Source organism: Sparus aurata, chromosome 14, assembly GCF_900880675.1.
Source record: "Sparus aurata chromosome 14, fSpaAur1.1, whole genome shotgun sequence".
Classification (NCBI taxonomy): Eukaryota; Metazoa; Chordata; class Actinopteri; order Spariformes; family Sparidae; genus Sparus; species Sparus aurata.
In genome coordinates, this window is record NC_044200.1 from 6,614,686 (window position 1) to 6,630,386 (window position 15,701).

The 15,701-nt window shown below is 40.0% G+C and overlaps 1 pseudogene; it reads right to left on the minus strand.

The window, feature by feature from the left end:
• Positions 1-4,868: 4,868 nt before the first annotated feature.
• LOC115595926 (NXPE family member 3-like) overlaps positions 4,869-15,701 on the minus strand; it is a 45,007-nt pseudogene continuing 34,174 nt past the window's right edge.

A 15,701-nucleotide genomic window follows, 5' to 3' on the forward strand; every position in this document is an offset into this window, starting at 1 on the left:
GTAATAGAGGGTGCTATAGCGTTATTTTAACACAGGGCTCCTCTGTGAAACAGGTCATCAACAGGAAAACAAATCAGAGTAAATGTCCTTTTTAAGTCAATCTTGCCATGTTTTACCCTTGGCACGACAACAGGCCAATGCAAAAAGTGAGAAGGCTGAAAGATGCCATGATGCATATGACATTAACAATTACACAGAATCAAAACTGAATTTTCTAACTGTCAATTTAAAATATAACAAAGATAAATGATTTGTATTAATCAGAATTATTTATTTGACTCAAACATGTTTTATTTATAAGGTGCGCAACTTAATATGAAAACAATCTAAAATTGACTAAAATTATCACCAAAACATGAAGACATCATTTTGACATCCATGTTGTGTGTCGCAGAGATAATGTACTGAAGTTAGCTTTAGATATCCAAGGCTTTTATGATGGCAGTCATTTGAAAACTGAACACAGATTTGGGGAGCCATCTTTCAATGGGTGTACACAGCTGCCCCCCTTGGATGGTTAAATGTTCAAATCTGAGACATTTCTCAAAGGGAATGTACCTTTACAGACAGCAGTAGTTGGTGGTACAGCAGCTGTGGCTCTGCCAGTCTGAGCAGCGACTGGCATCCTGTTGGTGACCATGAGGTTTTTACAAGATTCAGATTCATTTGATCAGTTATAAGGAAATTATTCCTTTTAAAAAAACAGAGATAAGAGACACCAAAAGCGTTCATAATAAGAACGCTGATCATTTGATTTACAGGCATCCCTAAAATTGCATTCTTTAAATTCCTTGTTGAAGCTTGAACAAACATGTATAGTAGATAGCATGGGAGGCACTTAATGCTGGATGCTTAATCATCACTTGTACTTTTACTGTTATTTTTGATATAGTAACACACACACAGTTTGTAAAGGTTAACAATTCACAGAGTGCATTACTTTTATTATTCAACACTCGGGTAGAAAATACGTATTTATTAAAAGGTTGGCAAAAACCTTGTTTGGTCTTATGATTTCTTTATTTCTCTTGAAAAAACGTATCGTGTGATTCACAGTGGATTCTTTAAACTTATATTACAGAATAATATATGAAAATAACCTCCATTTGATAATTATTCCAATTTGTCACAAAAATTCAGAAAAGTAAAACAACTAAGAAAATACATTTCCTTACCTTCCATCAACACACAATCAAGCATGACCCACATTTAACATTTCACATAATTTTAATGTCAGCAACAATATCAGAAGTCTAAATAAAATGAAAACATTTAATGCAAATTAATACAAATCCTGTAACCTGATAGACTGAATGCTGTGTTAAACAAGACAAGGGCACAGTGGACTGTGGGACACTGAGGGCTGCAAAGTATACATCAGACACTTGGAAAACTGCAGGATCCAGCCCCAGATTGAGGGCACAGACTATTTTTCAAGTTTTGGGAGTTTGGTGACCCTCACCTGAAACTAAAGTTCAGGAGAGGGACAGAAATCGATTTATTATTTATTTTTATCAACATTATACAATACCATAATCTGTTTTATTTGTCTTACCTTTGAACAAAACCATGTATTTATTAGTTTGTTCAAAGGTATATACATATGTATATACATCTAATTAAAGCTGCAAGCAGCGTTGAACGGGCCCTTGCAGTCCACGCGCGTCGGGGCATGCTGCTGTCGATGCATGCCGCAGTCGGGGCATGCTCAAGCAACACCTTAAGCTGAGGAAGTCGTTGCTTTATAATTCGGTGGCCTGCTATTGCCGGTGTGAAATAATGTACGTTGAAGTCAGAAAAATTGTGTGAACTGCTGCATAATTCCCCGGACAAAGACTGAGTCGATGGTCCGCTTCTGGAGCTGGCTGAAGAGAATGTGCACACGAGGCATGATGCAATGAAATAGTTACAGGAAGAGGTTGAAAGCATCATCCTCCAATAGCCTCACAAACCTTCCAGCTTCTCACACAGTGGTAGGCTGAAACTCCCCTAATGCTTTCAAAACACTGGATCATGTCACCTTTGTGCTAAAACAGTGTTCACTGCACAGATATGGTAGTCCCATTTTACTCTGTTTTCTCTTGGGAGTCTGTGTGCCACCACTCAGTCAAGCACACTGGTTCTCTTGGGAGGTCTTGAAAAAAATCCAGAGAAACCAGCCAGGTCAGAAAAGAACTGATTAACTGATGGGATGTGAGATGTCACCTGCTGCATGATGAAAGCTGAAGAGGAGGAAATTGCAGCTCATGGGGGAGTTGCTGTTGTGCTTGTCTCTCTGGGGCTTCAACAGCCAAAAGTGTAAGTCCTACATCTGAAATAAGACCATCAGCTGAAAGCCAACAAGATTTCCTATATTTCTATGTATATATTGTCTATGTGAAAAAAAAGATGTGGGATCCAAATCAAGCTAAACAGAACTTTTTCTCCAGTTCTTCCATCTGCTCTTTGTAGCGATGATGTCACGCACTGTAGCTCACGCAATACACACCCATTATAAAATCAGAAGACGGCCTAAAAATCCTTAAAACTAAAACTGTGATGATTTGAAAACCGTAAAAGATTTTCAAAAACTGAATACATGCCCAATAGTTTGAGGTCTTCTGACTCTTTAACAGTTGGAATGGAGTGTCTAGCTCAAAGTATGAGGGACAACGAAAGGTTGAAGGTCGATGAGTTTTGAAGAGGACTTGAAGATTTCCCCATTTAATCCCATTGAAACTAATTAGACTGCGACCAGAGCGCCATCTATTGGCCGATTTGCACCAAATTTTACACAAAGTCTCATCAGGTCATACGACACAAAGATGAACATTTATGTGGTAATCAGACAGTAATTTGTAAAGATATGCAAGATTGTCTGTTTTCAACACAATATGCAGGAATTTGTCATTTTACATTTCGGGCAGTTTATGGACTATCAAAATTCTTTTGATAACATCTTGTCAGGGGGGTGTAAAGATGCTACACACAAAGTTTGGTGCAAATTGGTCGTCTAGGAGGAGTTCGAAAAAGTACGTTTTTCATTTGTCGCGATTTTGCGAATGGAAAGTTAGCACTATAGTGGGTGTGGCCTACACCAAACAATTCAGCTGAATGCAGGGAACACATAGAGATGAGGTTTAATGATGTGCAACATATTAAGTAGGAGTTATGAGCGAAAAAGGCTTTTGCATTGAAAATAGCGCCACCTGCTGGTGATTTTTGGTGTGTGAGTCACAGGGGCCATTCTATAGCACCGCTATGAATTTCATTTCCATAAGTGTTATGGTGTGGGCACAGGGCCAAATATAAAATTAAACTGGCACCAGAGCGCCACCAAGTGGTGGATGGATAAACCGTTAATCAGCTGTCCTCAGGACGGCACTGACAATAAGTATACTAAGTTTCGTGTTAATCCGATGAACCAATGTGGAGATATAAAATACTTGAATTTAAAGAGCGCCACCTTGTGGTCATCGCATAAAATTTTGCACAGGGCCTCAGGGCCTCAGGGGTAAGCAGTAACCTGAGTGTCATGTCATTAGACCACACCACTGTGGAAATATCCAACACTTCTTGTTTTGAACCAAATCTGCAGGGAGTTGTTATTTAATAACTTCGAAATTATTTGTCCCAATTGGAATCCTCTAATAATTTTTTGTCATGAGGGTCAGATGCTGTGTGCCAAGTTTCGTGCAAATCGGTGAAATCGCCTGGGAGGAGTTCGAAAAGGGGGGTTTTCGACATTTTGCGACGTAGCGGGAAAAAAACCATAGGCGGAAACGGGCGTGGCCTATACCACGAGATTCAGCACAATTCACTGAACGCGTGGTTATGAGGTTTTTGAATGTGTGACAAAGTGTATGGGAGTTATTAGCCAAAATGCACTTTCCTTAATAACAGCAACACCTAATGGTGGAAATTCAGGACGACAATAGATTATATTATATTATAATTTTTCGCCAGGTGTGATTTATATTCCAAGTTTGGTGAGTTTTGGGGTATGTTCAGGCAGTGAAAAATGCGATCATTTTGTGAGAAGAAAAATGATGATCCTTTGAAAAACAATAGGGTCCTTGCAGGTTCCCTGCTCGGGCCCTAAATATACATATATATGTATAGATACATATATATACATATGTATATATGTATATTATATACATGTATAAATACATGGCAGTGTGTGTGTGTGTGTGTGTATACATACATACATCATACATACATACTCAACCCATTTATAAATATGTTGGATGAAGAATATAGGAAAAACATCCCATTATACTGCCGTCCAGTACAACACTACCACTTGTTGGCTTCAGAAATAAACATAAAGTTGAGTTTTAAACTCTCTGAAACAAAATCTGTCTTTTTTAAGCTTTATAGTGGTAAGATATTTTGCAGAGCTGTTGTATTGGAAGCTTAGCATAGCATCCCATAGTCTGGGATCATTAAAGTAATTCTATCTATTTAGACAGAAAACAGCTACCCTGGCTCTTTATAAATGTAACAAAATTCACTACCATTCCTTCGGAAGCTAACAAATAAAATTTGTATGCCAAAATTAGCTTGTATATACAATTTTTTTAAATGTGCCAAACAATTGAAGTTTGACACCCGAAAGACAGTAGAAATCAGACTCTCTCAACAATGCCCATCTTAAAAAATATTTGATTGGTAAACATGACACTCAAGTAATTTGGTCCCTGTCTCAAGCATGTCCCTTGTAATTTTTTTTTGTCAAGTCAAGTTGCAGTTCATCAATACAGTGACTTCAGTCGACAAAAGTCCAAGTCACAATGACTCAAGTCCACATCTCTACTTGGCAGAAACACAGATCAAACTCTTAAAGTCAGTGTGTGTGAATTAATCCTCAGTCCTTTCCCACACATCTAGCCGCCCTTTTGAGGGCACATGTAGGACATGATAACATTGATCATGTTCTTAATGATGGGGCGTTTTGGGTGGAGGTCGTGGGGCAGGTGGTGGGCCAGAGTCATCTCCCAGGCATTCACAAAATGAACATACAGTCCGTTGAACATGGCTCTGAGCACCTTGTTCGCCTGGTATGAGTGCCAGTCGCTGTTGGTTAGCGCCACATGGAAGGCCATTCCTTTGGGATTCCCGGTCCGGATGATAACCAGCGTGTTTGGAGCCCTGTCCAGCAGATGCACCACCGCCCTGCGGATGTTCTGCACCCGGCGGATGTAGATCTCCATGGGGAAAGTGCCGAAATGAGCCCAGATGCAAAAAATGACAACGGTGTTGGAACCTCCGGTTATACCATCGAGTTCATTGGCCATGTACCGCAGCTCACTGGCTGGGATAGGGACAATGCGGATAGGAGGACCGTGGAAGCGGTACTTCAACAAGATGTTGTTCGTATAATCCAAGGATATGAAAGGTCCAGCTTTCCTGTCATTGTGCAGGTCAAACTCCTTCAGATCTAAATATATTAGAGAGGGAACAGATTAGGCTGCAGTGTGAACAAAATCCAGCTGTAACCAGAAATCCCTGCGGATCACCTACTTGGTAGTTCTGTGTTGAGGTATTCAAAAAACTGCCTCACGGTGGAGTCTCCAAACATGTAGACGACCTTGCCTTTCAGACACTGAGTGATTGTGACAGTGTTGAACTGGTTAACTGTTGATCCACCTAGTGCATGCCACACACCCTGGTAATAATAGCCAGCAGGTCCAGACTTCACAATGCTGCTCTCCACATTTGGTTGACCTGACAATAAGTCAAAGAGTAACGGAGGGGTTATTTTACTTTATCATTATTGTTAACAAATCCAATAAGAAGACCTGAACCGAGACCTCTCCTTGACTTGTCTCTGGCACCCAGATAGGGAATGTTAGGTAAGGTGATTACAATTGAAGATGGTATTTTGACTAATGTGTCACAAAAATATTTTTTTTGGAAAGGCTGTATTTTCTAACCTAACTCAAATAGAAGTACATTAGTTAGACTGTTTTCAACAGCAGATTAATACACATTTGGTGTCATCAGGCCAGTGTATGTGGAACTGTATGTAAATAAGCTCCAGTGCCAATGGTTATTGTTATTAAGAAACAAGTCAGTTTTTTTTCATCATTTTCAAACAACAGTGTAGCTCCTTGGCAGAGGAATAGATATTTCAGGCTTTGGCCTCATAGGTGATGATTGTTAGTAGAATCAATTTTCATGGGACTTGATGGCAATATGGAAAATATAGAATATTATCAGCCCAATCCTTTAAAGCAATGTTCTTTCCACAATGTTTGAGGATCAAATTCAATATTTATAAACCTTAATATTGTAAGTATTTTGTATTTTATCTTGTGTAATATTTGACTCTGGCATGATGTGAAGTTTATGTAATGATGAACATTTTAATTCGAAGACACTGACCATATTATTGTCACCATCTTGTTGCTGCTGTTAACATTTACCCGGATGGAAATTTAAGAAATGTACGACAGAATTATTTCACAATTTTTATTTGTGTTTATTTATATAAATAACTGTTCATATGGTCTATGTTTGTGTAGTACCTTGTGTTGTATAATGCATCCTTAGAAACTAGATACTCTGGGAACAGCTGGTGTCATGTTCATGAACTTTGACCCTCACACTCCATGCTCAAGTACTCTTCTCAAAGTGACCTGAATACATCTCTCAACAGGACAGTGCCATCCAGAAGAAAGTGATGAGGTGTTTACAATTGATTTTTCCTTTTTTCACTTTCACAGACTGTTACATATTCAGTTTGAATTATTATGGACGGCGGTGGCAGTAGTAAAAAAATGATGCTTTACCTTCCTTTTTTGGCAACACAGTGATGTTGGCAGGTCCTGGTCCCGAATGGAGATTTTCATATTGACACGACTGAAGGAAAGTATAGATAATACAACATTTGTTAAACACACTTCAACATAAACAACCAATACCAATGTGTACCATACCAATGTGTGGCTCACAGTGATGAACCCAAGGATGATTATCACCTGACTCTACAGTTGCTCTCAGCTCTACTGAGTCTCATCACTGTCATCAAGATTTTATTACAAAGCAGAATGCTCAGAGTAATTTACGCCATACACTAAATGATGTAGGTTATCAGTCATCCAGGTCATGATAAATCTAGGTGCTGTATTCTTCAGTTCTAACAAACTGGAGGGGAAGTGCACGCTTTTAAACTCTGTGTAGGTGTGTTCTTACAGAGTCGTTAAGGACACGTGTGAGCTCTGAGTTTCAGAGTCATTAGGGCTCACCTAGCCTCAGAAACCCACATGAGGTCCGGTTTGACCAACGACCCACAAATGGCCCTGCAACTCCCCTCCAGTTAGTTAGAACTAAAGGAGCCTCTTGGATGAGAGCTGACACTTCTTTAAGAAACTGAAACAAGTCCAGTTGCCTACGATACAGCACCAAGATTCACACACTAAAGATACACTCCCCTCGGGAGAGGTGCAGACCAAAATAGAATTAAAAGTAGAGATGCACCGATCGATCGGCAACTGATCGCAATCGGCCGATAATGCCCCTATCGGTTTTGATCGGAGTTCTCAAAATAGATCACATCAGGCCGATCAGATGACGTTTAAGTATAAAGACAGTGCATAAACTGCATGCAGGGAGGGAATTTCATGGCCGCCGTTGCCCCGCACTTTGGCCTTGATGCCCCGTGAAAAAAAAACTCATCATACGGCCACAGTGGCCTCTGTGCCCCTGGCCCGGTTAGCGTAGCGAGCTTACCTTGAATTACAGCCACCTAAGTGCACAGTGAGTCCGCGGTTTGCGCAGGTGGAGTCTCATCATCACGATGATCTCACGTGAAAGCCTCTCAAACAGCAGCAGCGTCTCAAAACAGAAGAACGAAACTTACAGCACAGGTGCGAAAGCGAGCGCAGCCGGTTTTGACATGATGCGTAACTGACTTATGTGGACTGAATCAGTCCGGTAAAGTTGGAAATATATTCACAGATTCGAACTTCCCGGATCAATAACTCATAAGTAAAACCTTGTTAAAACACAAACGATGGCTCTTTCCTACCGTAGTAAGGTAGACAACGAGCTACAACCGTATTTTCATCTAAACGAGCGTCTGGACATTAACTCTGGTCTGTATGGTCAGCCAGCTGTGAGACGAGGGCACAGGGACCGTCTACAAAGTGCAACACCGAAAAGAGAAACTACAAAAAATTCAATAACTTCACTATTATTCAGAGTGTAGTGTCACCAAAATCACTCCACACATCAGTGGTCTCCTGCTGGTTATTCTACAATTTTTGTTTGGAAAAAATGTGCTTTGCCATAATTTTGGGGAATTTCTATTGGGAGAAATATTCAATAACACTAATATTCAGTGAGGTGTCACAAAACCCACCTCACCATAACCCTACTTAACAAAAACTACTTTCTAATGTAACTTTAACTTGATTTTGGTATAAAAAAATGTTTTAATACACAATCCATGTCTTATTATAAATTAGGATGTTATGGTATCAGTCTGAAAGGTAAATCAACACATTTTACTCAGTGGCCTTTGTGCCCTGTCATGTGGCCTTGGTGCCCCTGAAAAAAAAAACTGAAGGCCAAATGGACTTGCCCCTAAAATGACAAAATTCCCACCCTGACTGCATTCCCACTAGTAATCTACAGTTACTCTATGTAAGCTGAGTCCAAGTTGTCTCTAAGAGTCTCTAGAGTGTGAAATATTGCACATTGCCTCAGCCTGCAATAAAACTGTGGTCAATTCATGATACTTTCTCATCTCCTAATTTTTATACTTAATAATACAATGTCAATGTTGTGTAAGAAGAATCATTAATTAAATATATGAAAGTTACACAAGACAACAATATAGAAGAATTTATGGATTTGACGCTGTGATCGGTGATCGGCAATATCGGGATCGGCAGATACTGCTTTCAGTGATCGGTGTTCGGTGCATCTCTAATTAAAAGGAGATGAAATATCTGACTTTTGCCATCATCTCAACATCATCTCTCTAAGAGAGAACATGTAAAATAAAAATGCATAAATTGACAATAAAACGTTTCAATTCACAGCAAATACTTTCCAGTGTTCTTAATGAAAGTCAACCAGTGGGACTTACACGGATTACTTTGATCTGTATTATCTTTAAAACTTTCAACATCCTCTGATTCAATCTTTACTGCCTATAGTCAAGAACTACTGAAATTTCTCACCAAGGAGATACATTACATGGAAAAACTTGAGGTTACACAAAATTCTAGTCGTATCTTTTCACACCTTACCTTTGAAACAGCTTCTCCTCCTTGGCCTTGAGGTTTTGCCTGATTCCTCCCATGCTGTGGGTGGTCCGAGCCTTACAGCTCAGATTTTGTGGCTTGTAGCAGAACCAGGGCTCTCCTGTACGGATGTCCGTGTAGTTGCACTGTGGCTGCTGGGTTGGACGCAAACAGACGTTGCAGGCAGTCGTTTGGGAGAGGTTGCCTGAGCGAAAGATGCTTTTGAAGTAAACCCTGTCTGGCTGTTCGACGTTCAACCTTTGCAGCACAGTGACAGCCTCACTTGGATGAACCAGTGTCACCTGAAAAAAATGTCATAGCCCGGTTGTGTCCAGTCTTGTCAGTAAATAAAGCGAGTACTACTGACTACTTGAGCTGCACACTTTGTGTCAGGTCTAAAGCAAGCTGATCGTCAGTCGTACAAATACTGTATAGTATATCCCCAATGCACAGGAGACTCACGGATAATACTTTTATGGTGTGTTCCCACTAAAAGCCAAATACATTTTTTCGCTTGTGTAGATTTCATGGCGCATCACTTATACTTGTATTCTCACCAGTTAACATTTTCTGCCTCTTCCTGCACTGTATATTATTTTTATCCTGGTTATTTCTTTAAATCCTTTTCTTCAGTTGTGCAAAACAAATCAAAACCTAATCAGTGATGGACAGCTCTGGAGGAGAGAGGTAGAGTCAGACCTTATGGAGGAATAAACACCTAAAGTGACATCTGATTCTGCTCGTCCAGAGATGTTTACCAGCTTTTGGGATTAAAAAGTGAATTTATCACTCCAGTTTATCGACCTGGTTTCACTGTGATGACTGCCGACTAAACGTACAGAGGAGAGGAGGGGAAAAAAAAAGAAACAACTCTCTGTCTCCGGTGAGTGCTAAGTTCATTGTGAGGCTCACCTGAATTCAAACACAGACAAAAGAACACCTGCCCTTATCGTGTACCATTGCTCACTAACTTATAGCTAATGTACATTGCACAGATTTTGCACACCTTAAGATCTACAGGTGCGTAGGAGACCACCGACGGCCCACAAAATCAGGAAAGAAGTAAAGAAGTTAATATATCAAACAATGCCTGCATGTTCATGACAGAAGTATTATAACAGTATAAATGTGATACAAAAGTATGTCCGAGCTTAGAAAAAAAGAACATGAAATTAGGAAAAGAAAAAAAGAAATATATGATGTTACCGTGATTGATATATGGAATTTTCCTGTTATGAGGTTTTAAAAAAAAAAAAAAAAAAAAAGTTTTCATTCAGTGGCTTAGTTTGTTGGCCCAGGTGTATTTGTTGGGATTTTTAGGGATCCCTGTCTGCAGTGTGGCCTTACCCACAGATGAAGTCATTCATTGTGGATTTCAAAATGGACTCTGAACTGAACTCAGTGTCCCAGAATTCCCATTCTTCACACCTAGGTGCAAAATTCAGGTTTGAGCTACTATTGGTCAGGGTGACAGACCCCCCGCTGATCAGGTAGTCACCCCAGCAACTTCTCTGTTCCCTCTCTCTCACTCTACGCCCTCTACTTCTTCAACTTCGGATGTTCAAAGGCTGCTCTCCACCTCCCCCCACGGGGCTGCCTGCCCTCAAGATCTCTTCTTCTGGGCCCAACAAGCTGTAGAGAGCTGCAAAGCTGCATGGGCAGCAGGCCCAAAAGAACTTCTCCTCACTGCAGCGACACGAGGTCCTGCCAGTCTGAGGATCTGAGGAACAGTGTTGGTCAAGTTACTTGGAAATAGTAGTTAGTTACTGATTACTGATTACTTCTCCTACTAATTTACTTTTCAAAAACATGATGCACAACCTGAACACGCTATATAACCCTATATCTCCAAGCGCAGCCTTCGAATTAGCTTCCATTATGTTGTATTCTCTCTCATGGTGTCCTGCAAATTACTTTCTCTGCGGCAGCTTGACACCGCTTTTGGTCTGTATTTTTTCTACGATGCGTCTTAACGATTAAGAGTCTAGAGTGGAAATGGGCAACATGTCCTCGACAATAATCTTAAGTCTATTTTCACCTGTTTAGCAGGAGAGGGGCCCTCGGAGGTTCGCCCGGTGGAATTGGATGTGGTAGACGCAGCGGTCATGTCAGTAAGGGGGGATCCGGGGTTTTTTCAGTGAGTTTCACGTTCCTGTGACGGCTTGCTAGGTGCTTGCTCAGATTTGAGGTGGACTTTTTCGCTGTAGATAAGAGTTTTCTTCCCATGAAGAGTGTACAGCGGACACTGATGTTTTTGTCACCTTTTACCGAGTCAAACTCAAAGTAATGCCGGTACTTCCAAGCATTAAACGCTGCATGGTCCTGCTCTCTCCCACTCAATATGTTGTCTCTTGTTGATCACTACACGTATCAGTGTTTACCACTGATGTCGCCGCTTATACGTCAAATCGTCATTGTGTGACTCACAAGAAAGTCTTACAAAACAAAATCATGACTAAGTAACGCAGTAACGCAGCCTGCTTGCGGGAAAGTAACAGTAATCTAATTACTGTTTTTGCAATTGTAATCCCTTACTTTACTCATTACTTGAAAAAAGTAATCGGATTATTGTAAAGCGTTACTTCTAATGCGTTACTGCCCATCAGTGCTTAGGAACACCGAACAGGTTAGCACTGAGCTGCTATCCTTGCAAAGGAAAGGAGCGACCAGTTTCCTCCTCGGTCGACTTCAGACTTCAGACATCAAACCTTGCACAGCAAGAACAGCATTGTTCAACATTGGAATCCCAACCTTCTACTGCAACCACCAGCACTTTCTCTTCAAAGACTGGTAACATTGAACTGGACTTAGATAGCAAAGCATAGCACAGCTTAGTACAGGACTTTAAACTCTGGTTGATGTAATGTGTTCAATTTATGTGTTTGTTCACTGTTTCGGTGTTACTGTAATCTAAAGTCAAGTTATTGGAAATTGGATCATATTATTTATCATAATTAAAAATTATCCCAAATAATCATTAATCATTATTGATGGCCAAATTTAACCAGAATCTCCCTTTTATTGTTGCATAAACATTCCTTAGTTGTGCCTCGCGTAATGCAAGGCCCAACACGAGTCTACAACCTTAACTACTCTACTACTTAAGACAGCCTCTCCCATTGTCTTTTAAGATATCCTGATGACGGTCTAAGTACCGAAATGTTGTTGGCGTTACACTCAATTGCAAGTGAAGTGGACAGTGTGGAGGAATTTTTTGTACAGTTAAATATCCTGATTGTTTGGGGTGAACAAAATCACATGGCAAAAATGATCTTTGCATGATCACACCATTAGAGAGAAGGCCAACGTTAAACCCCGTCCGAGATGTTACCTGCACCATACACATATGAGAGGATATACTGACAGCCTGATATTTCCTTTTTCTTTCATACATATGGAAATAAAGAAATAGCATAATTTTACTAGTTTGTTCCAGTGTTATGTCTTCAACATGGGTCATCGATTGGTAAAAATGCTGATCGTTTGCCTTGGACATGCTTGCTTTTGCCTCAGTATTTCAGCACAGCATGAAGCCATGACGTGCAAATTTAAGAGACATTTTTTGGGGGGGATTTCTTGTTTTAAACAAGTCAGTCAGCAACAACCAGAATTCATTCAGAGACAGCATTATCAGCACAGACCTAACATTAGCTTAATTAGCTATCTAGCTAAAAGAAAATGTGCTAGTAGCTTGAAATGAGAAGCGTTAAGAATACCAGGTTTTCTTTTTAGTATAGCTGTCATTACAAACGTGTGTGTGACAAGTCAGACTTAACAGAAGTAGCAAAAGTAATTCAGGTGGGACTTAGCAAACAGTCAATTAGAAGATTAAAAACAGTTACAGTACAATCCCATGTAACGTAACAGTGTTAAGAATCACCTGGACCTGTGCGCTTCCTTCCCATAGTAAAGAGAAAACAGCAGTGTATGTGCCATTGAGATGATCCACCACTTTCCCAGCAACACCTGCTACCAGGCTCGGGTTGTGCAGCCGAGCGAGTAAGACGTCTCCCCCAGTCTTCTTTGGACGTCCTTTAAAATCACACATATTTATCGTGACCTCCAGCTGGTCCCCTATCTGCCATTGTCGTTCTTCCTTTCCTGGAAGAATGGTGAAGGTGCTGTGGGCAGGATCACTGGTCTCCTCCAGGGAAAGAGGAGATGGCAAAAGTGGAGTTTCAGGCCAAGCAGTGGATTCTAGTAGAAGGCGTTCCTCCTCAGCATCCTCAGGGGATAATGGCTCGAGGGTGCAGAAGCCATGGGGCCTGTGATGGTCTGTGGCAGGTTTTGGGAGGCTAGTGGTGGAGTTCACTTTATACCAATCCTGGCAAGAGTCAGGAGAGATAGCAAATATTAAATAAAACAAAAAGCCAAGAAGGAAAATTCCTAGTGCTGCAAAGCATAAAATGACAATTTTTGTTTTTTGATAAATCAGTCTTAGCTGCTAGCGACAAGAATTTTTGCCTTTGCCTACTTTTCCTCAGACACTCATTCTGTTCTAACACTGACCAATAGAAGAATGCAGGAGTTGGTAAGTCCAGAGTTTTTCTTTTGCATGTGCTTCAAAGTCTTTGGGATACTGATATGGTGACAATGACATGCCATTTTCATGGTTGAAAGATGCATTGAATTTTGCTACATACACATTACATTGAACCACACTGAATGTGCAAATCATCAGGGATTCCTTTCACAAATTCCACAATGAAATAACAGTAAAAGCCATTATGCTTTAGCTTTGAACTGAACAAAGTATTTAATTATTACTGTAACACACACCAACATTTGTAGATACAGAGTATCTGCTAATATTCCAGCTTAGTTAGTACCAGCAGCCGCGACTCAAAGCTTGACAGTTAACTCCACAATCAGAGGAACAAGAGGCAAGTAAGCACCAAGCTGCTACCCTTGCAAAGGAAAGGAGCAACCAATTTCCTCCATCCACCTTCTTTCATCGGATATTGAACAGTATGAACAGCACATTGGGATTACAACTCCCTCCTGCTTGGCTCATTGGCTAAGGAACCACCAGCACATTTTCTTCAAAGACTAGCTATGTTGAACTGGGCCTAAGTAGCACACAGCATAACACAGCACAGCTAAGCACAAGACTGTTCAACTCTGGTTGATGCAATACACATGTGTTCAATCTATATGTTTGTTCACTGTTCAGGTCTTATTGTAATCCCTGTGTAGTCTGGTTATTTGTAGTTTGCTTTGCTACACAACTAATTTGACGTTAATTGAAAGGTGCTTCACACAGACTCATGGTCTTTGCATTCAACTAACCTCCTTCACTAACCTGGCATCATGTCACACACACACACACTCACAAGCACGCATGCACACTCAGAACAAAACAAGACAATAAAGGCCAAGCCAAAAGTAAAAACAAAACCAAACAAAACCAAACAAAAACACACCACGTTTGCTCCACATATCCAACACATAAGTTCAATATCAGTGTCGTCATCTAGACCTTCAATACAGAAATACAGCCAAATATCATTCCTCTTTATGGAACACCCACGTCTCAAGAGGGAAAAATAAATAAATAAATTGAAATGAATAAATTGATTAATTATTGAAACCAAAGCACTAAATAAATAAAAATCATGTCACCCCCAAAATAAGAACTAAGTACTCAGTGCCTGTAATACTTTCGCCCATATGATTTCAAATTTAGTTGATTTATTCTTTTCCATGGCGATAGTTTTTTCCATGTTCAAATAATAAGACATTTCTCTTTTCCAGTGTAGTAATGTGGGAGGGTGCGTGGATTTCCAAAGTTTAAGGATCGGTTTCTTTAATACGATTGATGAAAAAAGAATAATCCAACTCAGTGGGTACCTCACTGTGTCCTGCGACATATCTTGGAGTATGCAAAATGATGGATTAAAGTTAAATCTGACCTTAAATATGTCTGATAGCCAATTGTCTATATTAACCCAGATCCTCTGAATTTTGCTGCAGTGCCAAAAAGCATGGATTAATGAATCTGAGGTTCCACATTTAAAGCAGTCTCCTAATATGTGTGGATTGTATTTATGCACTTTATCCCTTGTGCAGTGGGTTCTGTACATTATCTTAAATTGAATCAAACGTAGATTCTCATTAACAGTAATATCTTTTGTTAAATTCCAACAATTCCTCCATCTTACATCAGTATACTCTCGTTATAAATCTTGGTTCAACAAATGTGTTCTTGACTGTAACAAATTATCTACAGAATACGATTTCTGCAAGAGCCTGTAGACTTTACCTGTTAAATGATCACCTGATTCTGAATCAAGTTTAACTTCTTCTAAATTACACTGGTGTCTGAATGACTGTAAATCCGAAGTTTGAAATATGCTTCTGAGTTGCGTATACCTAATAGATTCTCTATTAGACAAACCAATTTCTTTTGCAGATCAGCCCATGAACTGAGTTTGTTTCCATGCATTTAATCATTTATAGTTTCTA